The sequence below is a fragment of the Pezoporus occidentalis genome, unplaced genomic scaffold (genome assembly GCF_034315485.1).
Source record: "Pezoporus occidentalis ecotype Australia unplaced genomic scaffold, CSIRO_AGI_Poc_V1 ctg44, whole genome shotgun sequence".
Taxonomy (NCBI): Eukaryota; Metazoa; Chordata; class Aves; order Psittaciformes; family Psittacidae; genus Pezoporus; species Pezoporus occidentalis.
In genome coordinates, this window is record NW_026915769.1 from 238078 (window position 1) to 253169 (window position 15092).

A 15092-nucleotide genomic window follows, 5' to 3' on the forward strand; every position below is an offset into this window, starting at 1 on the left:
AATATATCCGAAAAAAATACAATGAAGAGTATATGTCCTACCACAAGGGAGCTATACAGGTTAATGTGCATGCACTGTACTTTTAACTGCAATAGCACATTGTCCAAGGATTACAGATCACTATTTTTAAATAATCAAAATACAATTATCCCCATTGTATAGAAATAAAAGGCATGTAAAGTTGTATGTAAACATCTTAAATGATCATAAAAATCAGCATCTGAGCTGCAAACAGAACCCAGATCCCCTGCTCTAACCTCCCACTGCCTCCCGTACTCCCTGTTTATCTCTGCTCAGTGCATTATTTCAGATATTTCAGAGGCAAAGAATTTTCAGAGGTTAGATTTTCTAACTTTCAGGAGAACACCACAATTACGCAAAAGTCAAGAGCAAAAATACAGACTCACATTTCATCTTCATTCCTTCATCATATATGTACCTGAGCGTATCATATCTACTCAGGTCCTGCTTACACACCAGCTAATTTTCGTTAGTGCAACTCTTGAATGCAGATTAGAGTCCTGCCAATGAGCAGATCTGCAGCAGAACAATCCTGTTTCACTGATGCAAGAGAGACTTCCATTCACTATGATTATTACACCAAATCATTTCCCTGGGAGACAATCTAATCAAGTGATCAGTTTGATCAGAGAGGTTTCTACTGAAGTTTTATATGCTTCTGTCCAGCAAGAACAGCATACTGCCAGCCAGGTTCTGGCATGTTTCAAAGACTGAGAAATAACAGATTCTAGGAGTAGAAATTCAGAAGAATTTTTGCCAGCTAAGGTTCAGATCCTGCAACCAAAAGTAGGCAAGCAACTTCCTACACCTACAAGCCGTCAGTGACTGAAGTGAAATTTTGCACTGACTACAGTTCTTGCCCATGTGTTCCCAGTTATTATGCTGGAGCCAAAGACTGCACCCCCTAGCCTGGGGCAGGTTCACAAAGAAACAGAACTGCTGCAGGGGCAGTATTCACACCATGCACATGTCTTTCAGTTGTCATGCAGCCCCACCTCAACTGTGGTGGCAGAAGAGAAGGAAGCTTTGCTCTATTTCCTAACATCTCTTCCCTTATCCTTTTCTTTACCCTCCAAAGTTTTGTACATTCATCTAATTGTCTCATTGTTAGCTTTCATACAGTCCTCTCCTGCATCTACTTCTGTTTCCACAGTACTGCTGAAGATCTGGAGACTATCTGAAGACCACATCAGTCTTCTGGCCCTACAGCATCACCCTCACCTTCATAGTACCATATTTCATATCAAACAACAAGATTTCTCCCATCACAGAATATCACACAGACAACGAAACAGTATTTAATCTTCCACTGTCCATGTCACCAACAGCACCACTCCTAACAGCAACCCCTGAGGGACTCCACTCGTCACCAGTCCCCACCTGGACATTGAGCTGTTGACTGCAGCTCTCTGAGCACAGCCATACAGCCATTTCCTTATCCACTGGGTGTCCATCCATCAAATTTATGACTCTCCAGTTTAGAGGCTTTTTAAAAATGGGGGTTATGTTTCCCTTTTTCCGGTTAGTGGGAACATCACTAGACTGCCATGACTTCTCAAAATGATGGGTAGTGGCTTATCTGCCAGTTGCCTCAGTCCCAAAATCATGTCTATTTAAAACTGCTAATTATGAAATTCACAAGTCTTTTTCTTGGTCTGCAATTAAAAATTAATCCTGTATAGTTATAGGAAAGCAGGAGTTTCTGTGCGGATATGTGGGAACAAAACTCCCACAGTGGACTGCTCTCGCAGGAGGGTTGGACTAGATGATTTTTTGAGGTCCCTTCCAACCCTTAGGATTCTGTGAAAACAATTCTTTCCAGCACAGCTCTTCCTTTCTGCTATATCACCAAAGGAGAGCCCATCAGCTGGTATATCTTAGTGCTTCCAAGTTACGTAATATAAGCTGTCAAAAATATGTGTGTGACTATGAACTAGTTCTGCATTAACTGGCAAATTTAGCTCTACAATACATCTATCCAGACAATTCTCCTTGTATAGGCAAAGTCTTTTTATGTCCTGTACGGTACAGAAAACACATGCATTTAGTACTCACTTCTAATGGGTCTCGATGATTTCAACAGAGCAATGCAGTGTGATTCAAGGTCAATGCTCCTTAAATCAATTTTCCACAGTCTATAATCTTTGCTCTAAACAGCCTGGTCTGCAACTAAGAAAGTAGAAAGGGTTTTAAGGCCGTCAGTTTCACCCCTAATACCTTCACATTAAGCTCAAATAGCTGAAAGGACTTCATATGATTTGTTTCAGGCTTGTATCAGAATCTGCATCAAGGCACTTCCCTTATTCTGGACCACCACAGTGGCCTCTAATGTTTTAGCTCTTCAGAGGACCAGCCCTGTGTCCAGCATAAATTAAAACAGCTGGAGGATTGCATCTAAAGGAGTAGGCAAACACTCTCAGTGTAATCTCTGCCCTGCTCACCCTCTCCATGCTTGGCATGTATCCACGTGTTCGGAGCAAGACAGAAGAACCACAAGCAGCCGATGACTGCTTTGCTTTCTCTTTGCAGCATGGAACTCCAGAGAAAGCCAGTTTTACTGTGTGATGTCCCCTTTGAACTGCTTCACAGGCTTAAAGGGTCACAGTGTTGAGGAGGGCTGAACTGGTCTGTTTCTCATTTCCACCCTGGAGTCAAACATTCATTCTCTTTTTAGCAATGAAAACTATAGCAAGTCTCCAAAGGCATTTTCCCAATGTTTACCCTCAAATAAACCACACATGAGAATGCCACAGAATGCTAGACAGACTTTGAAGTCCCCATGAGAGAACTTTTCTGTAATGTTCCCTCTCTTATCATGCCTAAATTATGCTTTCAAAAAGAAAACAAAAGACAGGTAGGCCATACCCTCCATCTGCTACTGTCCCCATTTGAAACTGAAACACATGAAAAGCTGTAGATAGGTCCAGCGTGAATAAAAGTAGAGACTAAGCTATCTGTAAAATCACAAGATAATATGGTAAGTAAAAGAGCATTTAATAAAAGAGAAATCATTCCTGCAATTCTCCAAAACCTCAGTAATACAGCAGCTTTTCCACAACTTAAACTAGTTGGGTGCTTTCAGTATTTCAGTAGAATACTCTGAAATAATGACTGCATTAGTAACAGCTATTCATCAAAAGCTCCTTCCGTTGATATTTCTCAAAGCCAGGGTGGTAATATGTGCTGGTGTAGGCCATGTCAAAGCCTATCACATTGCCCTCTGATATCCAGTCAAAGGAGACCATACCGCAATGCAGCAGAAGACATCACTGCTGAGTGGAGTAGCACTGTCACCATGTGATAGAAGGGGAAATTTTCTACTGACAGAACAGCCATCCCCTTGTTTTTTAGCTTCTGTAGCACCTCTTTGGAAGGAAAAGATTGCCCAAGTAGCCACCACAGCTACTGAAAAAGAATTATGAAAAAAAAAACCAACAAAAGGTTAAAGAACAGAGAGCCAAAAGTAGAATTTTTAAAAAATCTCAGTTTTTGACATTTCACATAGTTCTGCCTTATATTTGAAAAGTCTGCAGTACCAATGTTTGGATTTCAGAAGTCCTCAGAAGCATTCAATGTTTGGATCTCAGGTTCTGGTTTGAATTAGCTCTTATTTTCATCTCTCTTTTCCACTACCATCAGCATAAATACATTTTTACTTTATAAAGCCTCACTCTAATTAGCATGCCTTCTTGATTTTTTCGTTTGTTTTCTGTGTGGACAGGGAAAAAAAAAACAAACAATCTCAATTTAGATCAAATAAACCTTAAAAAAAAAAAAATCTCCAAAAGGACAGATTTTTGCTTCCAGAGACCTAAATCTGGTTATTATTTTACACTGGTAATTCCCAAAATTAATTAATTTGGGGAAAATTAATTCCCAGTATTTTGAAATTAACAGAAACATTCAACTTTCCCAACACTTTTTACATGTGTTGAATGAAAGTACCCAATGAACACAGAAACTGGTCCCTGCCCCCCAAACTACAAAACTACATTGATTGGATGGACATGTGGATGGACAGAATGGAGGAAGTAAGGAAGAAAGGAAGGAAAGAAAAGTCAGCTCGACTTATCCTGGGACACAGAGTGAACCAAGCAGAAGACACAGTAGAAGTACACTGTGTCTTACACTACAGATGTGAGAGCCTTTGTGCTAATGAGGTAGCTGTTAATAGATATGGCTATGCAGAAAGCATGGCAGCATACATGTTTTCAGCAACAACTCACATATCACACTGTACATTCTCCAGAGCCAGTGGATATTGGCCAGGACCTTAGGCTCATGGCTGGACTCAAAGAAATGAAGTTAATTTTTCAGTACAATCATTTTAGATATGATCTGTGAAGTAACATTTTGCAATCTTACAGGTGGGCTGTTTCAACAATTCTCTCAATTTGCTTTTGCAAGCTGCTTCCCAAGGCCAAATCACTCCTGTGCAGTAGGCGTTGCCTCCAGTTTGCAGCAGGGGAAACCGAGGCACCACAGGCTCAAATCACTTGCCCAAGATGACACAGTAAACCTGCAGCAGCCCAGCAATAAAGCCCAAGAGTTACGAGATAATGATAGGAATTGTCAGCGTGTCATTTTCTCGTTACTTCACAGTTTGATGAGGGATAACACATTACAGAGCAGCAGCTGTCCATGTGAAATTGTTAGCCTTAACTTTCTGCCTGTGAATTGTTTACTGGAACAGACATTAACTGCTGTGGTTGTGTTTCTGTCTTCCTTGCCTGTGCTTTTTTCATGCAAATGTCAGCTACAAGGTATTGTTATACAGGGGGGTGAAGGGAAAACACAAATACTCTAGTATATTGTTTGTTCAGGTAATCTTTTTGCCAGTCTTCAGAGCTTTTTTTTGTGGTAGGTTTCTGTTAGCGCTTGAGATGCCTGGGCAGAAACGTTCAGTTTCTGCACTTCCCCAGTTGTACACGTAAGCATTTGCAGAAAACTAATTTCAGATTTGACTGTGCTAGAATTCATACTACAAGTACGTGCACACAACCCAGTTAGGCAAGAGAAGGGTGCTCAAGGCATTCAGTTAGTCTCACAAGTTAGCCACTGTTTTAGACATAACACTTTCCTACTCCATAAATTGTGCCCTTCTTTCTCAGTGGCCACTCCAGGTAGCTTAATGCAGCTTTTGTCTGCTTTGCAGAAGTACCATTCTCCTGACTAGTAACACCAGCTTGCCAGACTAAACTGGGGTTTGTACTGGTGGTGTTTTGCTGTCAGTTGTGAGGTCTAATAGGAATGGTTGGCCAGATTAATTCCTGGCAAAATTCTAACTTGGTTTACAATGAAGTAATCATCCCCCATCAAAAACTTACTAGTAGTAATTGTGACATCTGTTTAAAAATCCCTGTTTTGATCACTTATAGCCAAAATCAACCCTGTGGTTCCCTTCTGGGGCTCCCCAGGAACCACAGGCCACTAGTATATTCAGGGCTGTACAGAGGGTGGGGCAGAAAGCAAGCCAGCTCTGGATGTTTCTCCAATAGAGGCACAAAATGGGAAAAAGAACACACAGCAGCTCCTCATGAATTTGGAGATCAGTAGGAGACCCCTGCAGACACCCTCCATGGAGCAAGGGGGGTAGTTAGGGGTGTGTTGAGTGACTATACTGCCCAGAGAGGAACATGCCTTGCTGCAATACTGAACATCCTGCATCCTGAACACAGCAGACTGAAAGTTCTTGCTTAGCTGATCAATAGGAAAATAAGGTTAGTCTTATCTGATGGATCAGGAACCTGACTGTGTAATCCCATAAGCAAGCTATCAGCCTCAGGCTTCCAAGCAGCAGGTTTCCACTAAGCAACACTGATTCAGCTTCCAGGCATCAAATGAAAATGCAGAGAGCTGGGTCCAATGAAAGTCTCACATGCCTCATCTTCAGGGACCTGTTCCCTGGAATGCTGTAAGAAATGACAAGCCCAACAGCTAAGGTGCTTACCTGTCTGCAACGGAACATTAGGAAACTAGGAGTAAAAAAATCAAACTCATGGGGCCTTCAGAAAAGGGAGAAAAGAGGGCACTTATTCAGAATATCTGATATTACAGTGGTAAGAGCACATTCCTGGGAAGGAGAAATACAGTTCTGAACCCTTTTTGCCTCAGAGGTTATAACACCTACTTATGTCCCATCTCTGTGCAGGTGCTCTACCCCCTGGGTATTACATCCCCTATGCAGAGCTGATGGAAGTGACTAAAACACCCTGACCTTCTGAAGAAGTGCTGGGCATTCTTCTCTGAAGAAGCCTAGCTGTCCCCTGAGTGAGCCAGGCGAAGGGCTACCTTGCGTGGACACCCAGCTCAGCTATGCCCTGCTGGTGGCAGGGGCAGGAGAGCTCAGACAGGGACAGCCTGCATGTGCCCAACACAGAACCAGAGGAGCTGGAAACTGCACAGTTGAACAGGGCAGTGCAATGTGAGTGTAGACACCTCTGGAGTTCAGTGGCAGCTGAACAAGGGACTTTTAGGTGGCAGTTGCACTTAAGCACTAATTTGTCTCCTAAATCATGTATCAGCTATAACCCTCCGTCTCACTGCCCAGTGAATGAACTCACCGGTTCTTGCTTTCTGTGCTTTGCACAGCTCCAAGTCACCAATACCAAAGGCCTGTGAGGGTAAAGCAGCACTCTGCCATTCATGCAGTGGGTGCAAACAGGGTGCCACTTGGCGCTGCAGAAAATATCCTTGACCCAGAAATCCAAAAACACATTTTTGTAACAACCAAGGAGGTTCCTTGAGGTCCTCTGCCTAGAGAAACTCAAAACTTCTGCCCTTTTACAGGTAACACATGTGAAGGTAAATGCCACTAGTAAAGGAGTGTAAATTACTGTCCTTTGAAGTGTGGCAACCTACACCCTAACCTACCCAACAGGTTTTATTTAATTGTAAAATAAAGGAGCCCTAGCTTTAAAAACACATTAACCAAAAACACTGCTGCTCTTTCACTTCAGAGAGCTTTTGTTTACTGATATTGAAAGCATATATTGAAAACTTACTACTGCCGCCCATTAGCTGAGTAAATACGTCACAACATCATCACAGCAAAAAGTGATCTCTAAATGCCATCACTAATGCTTGTTGTCCAAGATTCAGGTCTTGCTGCAGTAATGCATGCCAGGAGATCCTTTAGCCCTTGAACCCAATGAGTGAGCTTTTCAAAGAGTCAGGTTAAAAACATCTGATCCCTAAAGCTCCCTAATCCCCAAAGAAACAAGAAAGAAGGGCAATATAAAGGTGTCTGTAAATAGCATGTCAATGGGCCTGAACATATTTCCAAATTTCACACTAGATTCACACCAAAAAGTATTATCAACTTTGTCAGTGTGGGATCCCTCACTTAAGCTCCAGAAATTGGGCTTCAATACTAATGCAGAAGAGGACACAGGATGAACCACATACTTGCCCTTCGAACTATGCACTTCGGTCTGCTGCAGATTAATTGGGTAACACAGGTTCACAGGAAATAAAAAACAGACTAGGGAGAACGTAGGCCCCCTCAGGAAGCTGTCAGGAGAACTGGCTACACAGGATTTGGAGAAGGCTGAGGTTCTGAATGACTTCTTTGCCTCAGTCTTCACTGGCAAAGGCTCTGACCAAACCACCCAAGTCTTGGAAGGCAGACGCAGGGACTGTGAGAATGAAGACCTTAGACCCACTGTAGGAGAGGATCTGATTCGCGACCATCTTAAGAACCTGAATGTGCACAAGTCCATGGGACCTGATGAAATCCATCCACGGGTTCTGAAGGAGTTGGCAAATGAAGTTGCGAAGCCACTGGCCATCATATTCAAAAAATCATGGCAGTCAGGTGAAGTTCCCGATGACTGAAAAAAAGGAAATAAAACGGATGACGCGGGGAATTACAGCCCAGTCAGTCTCACCTCTGTGCCTGGCAAAATCTTGGAGCACATTCTCCTGGAAGGCATACTAAGGCACATGAAAAACAACAAGGTGGTTGGTGACAGCCAGCATGGCTTCACTAAGGGGAAATCCTGCCTGACCAATTCGGTGGCCTTCTATGGTGGGGCTACAGAACTGATGGACAGGGGTAGAGCAGTTGATGTCATCTACCTGGACTTGTGCAAAGCGTTCGACGCTGTCCCACACAACACCCTTGTCTCTAAATTGGAGACATCAATTTGATGGGTGGACCACTTGGTGGATAAAAAACTGGCTGGATGGCTGCACGCAAAGAGTTGTGGTCAATGGCTCAATGTCCAGCTGGAGACCAGTAACGAGTGGTGTCCCTCACGGATCGGTGTTGGGACCGGTCTTGTTTAATATCTTTGTCAGTGACATGGACAGTGGGATTGAGTGCGCCCTCAGCAAGTTTGCTGATGACACCAAGCTGTGTGGTTCTGTTGATACCCTGGAGGGAAGGAATGCCATCCAGAGGGACCTTGACACGCTTGTGAGGTGGGCTGATGCCAACCTCATGAAGTTTAACCATGCCAAGTGCAAGGTCCTAAACCTGGGTCGAAGCAATCCCAGGCACAGCTACAGGTTGGGCAGAGAAGAGATTCAGAGCAGCCCTGCAGAGAAGGACTTGGGGGTGCCGGTCGATGAGAAAATGAACATGGGCTGTCTTCAGTGTGCGCTTGCAGCCCAGAAAGCCAACTGTATCCTGGGCTGCATCAAAAGGAGCGTGACCAGCAGGTCGAAGGAGGTGATCCTGCCCCTCTACTCTGCTCTTGTGAGACCTCACCTGGAGTATTGTGTGCAGTTCTGGTGTCCTCAACATAAAAAGGACATGGAACTGTTGGAACAAGTCCAGAGGAGGGCCACGAGGATGATCAGGGGACTGGAGCACCTCCCGTATGAAGACAGGCTGAGAAAGTTGGGGCTGTTCAGCCTGGAGAAGAGAAGTCTGCGTGGAGACCTCATAGCAGCCTTCCAGTATCTGAAGAGGGCCTACAGGGATGCTGGGGAGGGACTCTTCATTAGGGACTGTAGTGATAGGACAAGGGGTAATGGGTTAAAACTTAAACAGGGGAAGTTTAGATTGGATATAAGGAGGAAATTTTTTCCTGTTAGGGTGATGAGGCACTGGAATGGGTTGCCCAGGGAGGTTGTGTATGCTCCATCCCTGGCAATGTTCAAGACTAGGTTGGACGAGGCCTTGGGTGATATGGTTTAGTGTGAGGTGTCCCTGCCCATGTCAGGGGGGTTGGAATTTGATGATCTTAAGGTCCTTTCCAACCCTAACTATTCTATAATTCTATGATTCTATTCTAACACAGGGACAGCTTTAAAAAGGGATCTGTAACTTTAAGGTCTGCAATTTTGGGGAAACCCATTTGTTAAAACAGCTGTTTTCCTTGCTAAAGACTGCAAAATGTGAACCACTAGCTTGAGGCCACTGTCAGCCAAACTTCTCCTCAGTTTTCCCTTCTATTAAACAGGCACAGAAATACCCTGCATTGGTTTTTATCTTACAGGCCCTTATTTAGGGGAAAAGAAATTCTGCCAGGAGAATTATTTTGAATCTGTTCATAAGGAAACAGTTTGCAGAATAGAACTCTGAGATTACTGCATGATACATCCTATAGACAGAGATGAGATGCTGGAGAAAACTAAATATGAGGTCTTTAATCTCAAGATGTGTTTACACAAAAGTGTTCTATTTCAAAACCACCTCTAAATTATTTCAAGCAAGAGAGAACATTCACTCCCCAAAGTGTTAAATTATGCACAGAAATTACAACTCAATTCCAGTAAAATGTACTTTCTGATGCTAGATTTATTTTTCCCTCCTGATTAATTGCATGTGCTGAAACGACCACAAAGTCCACAACCTGAGGCTGTTTTACTGAACGCTGCAGAGGTCATTTAAGAAAGCAGCATAATGGATAAGAGCAAAGCAGGTCTCATAACACACCACAAGGCCTGGACGACACACCTTCTGTACACCCTGGGTTTCTTTCCAGAGTATGACATTTTATGAAGGAGCAATTTTAGTCCACAGACTAATAATACAAGACATGTTGCCCAGGTTGGAAACATGGGAGGAGCCGCTCAGAAGAATGTGGCTCTCAACACACTAGATTAATAATTAACAAGACTGACAGAAGGACAGAAAAAAGAAGAGGAGAAAAGAACGACCATATTGAGAGCCACATTTAGGGCTATCTGCAGAAGGCCAAAATCCATTCTCACAATGCCTCTTTGGTGTATACTTCATTCAGATAAAAGCCACCCACCCTGTTTGGGTTTCAAGCATTAAGAGAAAAAGGCAAACACCTTCCACAACTCCACTGGGCTTGTTTCCTGCGGGATCCTGCTCAGCATACCCTTACTCCTGACACTGTCAGGCTGATGGCAAGCTCAACTCCACAACTCAAAGTCCATTTTTTGTACTCTTACTCCTTTTCACATGCTTGTATGCCCTCAGACCCACTACTGATAGACATGACTCAAGTTGGTATAAGGACCCGAAGACTAGCGCAACTCACAGACAGAAAAATTCAACAAAAAGTACATTAATGTTGTCTGAGTGCTACTCTAAAAAAGGCTTCAATACTGCTTTTTGTAAGGGTATGAGGTATTTTGGATCTAGAGGTGATTTTTTCTTTTTTGGCTGTGAACTTATGTCATCTTCTGAATCTGGTTGTGCCGGTAAAATCTGTTACCACCCCGAGCCCCTCTGCTGGATGTTGGCTCGTTCAACTGCCTCTGGAGCAGTTCCAGTGAGCACTCCTCCTTTCACTTTAGATGAGCTCAGGCTGACTATTGCAACTATTCAAACCAGCTTGCCTGATTTTTGCCTGAAAAGAATTAGGATGTGCTCCCACAGACCGGCAGCTCGAAGGGAACAGCAGTCTTCAGCCAGGAGACATTTACAAACAGCCAAAAAGCTGTATGTGAAAAATTACATCTTCCTACAGCCTCATTGAAATAACTATATTGGAAAAGCAAATGTGGCAATTCTGGTACAAAAGTCTCAGATACACTCTCCACCTTCATCCTGCACCTAGCTAGTGGCTTGTGGCCTCCAAACCAGAAGTGCATCCCCTTCCCATGTCCTGGCTGCCCTGTCTGGCCTCTTGCACTGCCCCTATTGTTCATCAAAACACGTGGGAAATAATTCAGCTCATTAGTCTAGCAAAGAACCAGTGACTTTTTTTCTGTGATTAGCCTTAGTACTTGTAGTCTACTGCTGCATGAGTGAATTCAGCCAGCTCTACCTGCAGACAGATAAGCAACAGAGACTGAATATGTGGGGCAGACCAGTATTACCCTTGTGATTTACCTGGAACCTCATATGGAAGTGCAGGAGCTGGTCACCTCCCTTCTGTTGCCAATAAGCCATTAGAACTGCACAGTCCCCACCACATAGCTACAAACTCCAGAGTTGCATTTATTCTGTTTTGATGTAAGAGAATAAATATTAATAGGAAACACCGGTGTAATGATCTAAGACAATAAATATTAATAAGAAACACCAGTGTAACAGTATCCCTGTCACAGGCCCTGTAGTGTTTTAATTCTACTAATGCAATTCAAACCAGACAACTTCCACATTTAGAGAACCCCAAACTTGCGTCTTTGTGAAACATTTGCAGAGAAGCACAACCAGATTTTTCCCTTCATATATATACAGTTATATATACACCTATATATAGGTATAGCTACATTGATTAGTATTCAGGATCTGTTAGTAAAAGCCTTTATTGGCCCTAGTCTCGGTGTGGACACAATTATGTGTGTTGTTCCCAAAACTATCAGGGACTTGATACCAGTGGAGCTGCATGCCTGCAGCTCAATCATGACAGCCCCAGGTATCCACTAGGCTATTCAGTTTTCAGGGGTAGTGATTTGAAAAAAAAACCCAACAAAACAACCCACAGTTGTATCAGAGATGACAACTAAAATGAGTTTTTAGTAGAACAGCAGGTAGGCAAATGTACACAGGTGAGTGCTGAGGAGAGGGATTTCAGCATCACTCCCTGATTCAGCTGGTTCACCAGTATGAGTCCCTGCCAGAACACACTAGGGGCCATTAAATTTCAGCACAAGCCTTTCAGAAAGCCAGTTACCCTCACACGTTGCACTATCACAGATGGAGCTTGCTTCCTTCTTCTTCGCCAGCACAGGCCCTGCCTCTCCACCTGATCTTGCCCTACAGAACAAAAGCCTTCTGCTTAGCAGCCATGGGGGAGTTGTGAATGTCAGTGTCTTACTGCCCAGCTCCATCACATTGAAACTGGAGCGTGGAAAAGCCTCCTTCCTTTCCACCTCCCCTGCTGGTATTTGGTCATTTTAAATTTGAAAGCAGTTCACTTCCTTGTAGATACCAGGTAAAGGGGTATCCTTAACACCACTGACCAACATGACTGCAGATGTTGTTTGCCAGTGATGCTTCACAACCAGTTTAACTTCACTCTTTTTAGACCTGGTTGTTTTGTGCTTTCATTTATTATGAAATATAACTCAAGAGCATGAAAAAGGTGCAGAATTACTGGCCAAGTCAACTTCATAAGCCATTCGCTATGTGAATTTCCCTATAATCACTTGATCAGACCGCAGAGGGTATTAAACCCTACGGCTTTCAAACTGAATGCAAACATTGCAGTCATTTCTGAAGAGGATGCCAACAAAAGTACAATTAGAAAAAAAAAAAAAAAAAGGAAAAAACCCCAACCAAACAAAACCAGCTCACTTGAAGCACATTCCATCTATGAAATATGTTGCTTCTTCTCTCCCACCAAGGCAGCTTAAGCATTTCAGGAAGCCCTTGTAAAATGCACTCACCCATCACAATATTTTAGCACACAGGTTCTTCCAGGGCCTGACCCAACTTTTATTAAAATTACTATTCTAGTAAGCCTCTGCACTGACTGAATGAGCATTATCTATAGTTTTAAATGCACAACAGGAGTGAGCAATCTGTTGTCCTTTTGACTGCTTTACTCACTATGTCTCTCCCTTTCCCAGGTCCATTTGGATTTTATTCTGGAAATTACTGCCATGCTGTAATAAAACAGAGGTCAAGCCAATTGTGCATGTACAGCACCATCTCCATAAAATGCTTGCTAGAAGCTAGCAGCAGGTATTTGAGGCTATTCAAAGCCTGCAATGTCAGCCACCTTGCAACACAGAGGTAGTATCTGGGATCTTCTTAAGGTTTTGGGTTTGTTTTCTTTCTTTTCCTGGTTTGAGGCAGATCCTAATAAAAGCCAGAGGGAAACCTATCAGTCTGCCACTGGTGGGACAAACAGAAAGAACTGGAGTAGTTCCCATACCTGTTCTCTTCTCAATTATGCATTAGCAGAGAGACCAAGATGACTTACTAACAGTATGTCGTGGAGGTTTTCTTTAAACGGCACTAAGGACATTTGCCATTTTTATTACAGTCAGTGCTCAACAGTACTATGGGAAGGAGAGATGAGCGTGGCTACCAACTGGATGAGAGGATTTATAAGAATACACATACACGGAGAAACAAGTCTCCAAGTGAAGGGGGAAATTCTATTGATCAGTAGGACTGCAAGCTGTGTATCAAATGTCCCCTAAGAGGGAAACAAAAGCCCCGAGCGCTACTGGTGGAGACAAAAGTCACACAGCTGCTGTTCTCGTATCTGTCAGAAAACTCCTCAGGTCCCAGCTCCTCAGAGCAGACTTGTGTACGAGCAAGATGGGGCTCCATCACCACAGCCGCTCGCTCACCTTAGTCACTTGGTGCAGGAGGGTTACAAACCCCGCCGCTCTGCAAACGCCTCACAGCCCGGACTGCCAGATGCCGCAGCTCTCTGCCAGCCCCCACTGCACGAAAACTCCGATGAAGCCACTTTGTTTTTTAACCGGGGCAGAGCGGGGAGCAGCAAAAAGCATTTCCACACCTCCAAGTTCTTGCCCAAAGAGGCTGATGTGTAAAGCGAAACCACCTCCGCCTGCCCAACCCGGCCGCTTCTGACTGAAACTACCCTGTAAGGAGCCCTGAAATTGTAACCGCGGGTCCGTACGTACTGAGAGGACATCTCTCCACCCTCAGCACCGTGAAAACGAGGGGCCCTTCCCGGCGCAAGGCGAGCGGGCACCCGCCCGTCAGCCCCCCCATCGGAGGGGCCCTGCCGCTCCCGCTCCGCCCGCCCGCCCTCCCTCCCTCAGGCTGAGCCGCCGTCTCGGGCTCCCGCTCCCCTTCCCCCCTCAGCTCGGCCGCACGTGCCCCCCCTCCCCGCCACCGCCCAGCACGGCGCGGAGACTCCCAGGGGCTCTTTAAATAGCGTCTATAAATACGACAGCGGGTCGCGCCTCCCCATTGGCTGAGCTGCACGCCGCAGGGCGGGGCCTTCGGGTCACGTGGCGGCGGGGCGGGTTGGGTTGTGCAAGCGCGCTGTGACCCAGTTCTCGCTGGTGTGGTGGTGCCCCCGGCTGAGGTGGTGGTGGTGGCGGCGGCCGGGGGGGGGAACACCCGGTACCGGACTCTTCCTCTCGCCGTAGGAAGGGCCCTTGCAGGCAGTGTTGCCGTTTGGTGCGGTCCTTTGTTCTGCATTGCATTGCATTGCATTGCATTGGAGTGCCAGGCGCTCAAAACACTGGCTCGCTCAAGGGGCTTCAAGTTGGATGCAATAGAAGGCCTGAAGCCATCCCTCCTGCCTTGTAGGGGGTTCAGGTCCTGGCCAAAAGCAGCACATTGCATGCTCCCGATGGTGTACTTCTAGAATCAGGTGGGTTGGGAAAGGCAAATACGGGCCTTGAAAGTGTAGACGTCAGCAGTATGTCATAGCAGGGTCAATAGATGACATGGCAAACCGTGGTCAGGCGCTGGGAGGTGGATGGGGAGGCTGAAGGGAGCCAGGAGCTGCAGCATGCTTGAGGCTGGAGCAGCGGCCATGTGGGAGATGGAAGCCTGGAGCAGAAATGCAGGATGCCTTGAGCACCCACTCCCTGCAGCACTGCAGTGTGTGCAGTCAAGTGGTACATATTGAGTGGATGTGCCCAATAATTCCTGAGAACACGGTTCTGCTTTGGAATAGTTGACAGGCAAAGAAACCCAAGATGCTTTGTGGGAGCAAAATTTTGCTGCTTTATAGCCTAAGAGGCTATTCAAATAGCTCCTTTAG

At 44.9% G+C, this 15092-nt stretch overlaps 1 long non-coding RNA gene across 1 annotated transcript in view; it reads right to left on the reverse strand.

Moving 5' to 3' along the window:
• LOC134172047 (uncharacterized) overlaps nucleotides 1-14017 on the reverse strand; it is a 39404-nt gene extending 25387 nt beyond the window's left edge. The window contains exon 1 of the long non-coding RNA XR_009967811.1: nucleotides 13696-14017. This is a non-coding gene — a long non-coding RNA (uncharacterized LOC134172047). The remainder of the gene's footprint in view (nucleotides 1-13695) is intronic.
• Between the last annotated feature and the right edge of the window lie 1075 nt (nucleotides 14018-15092).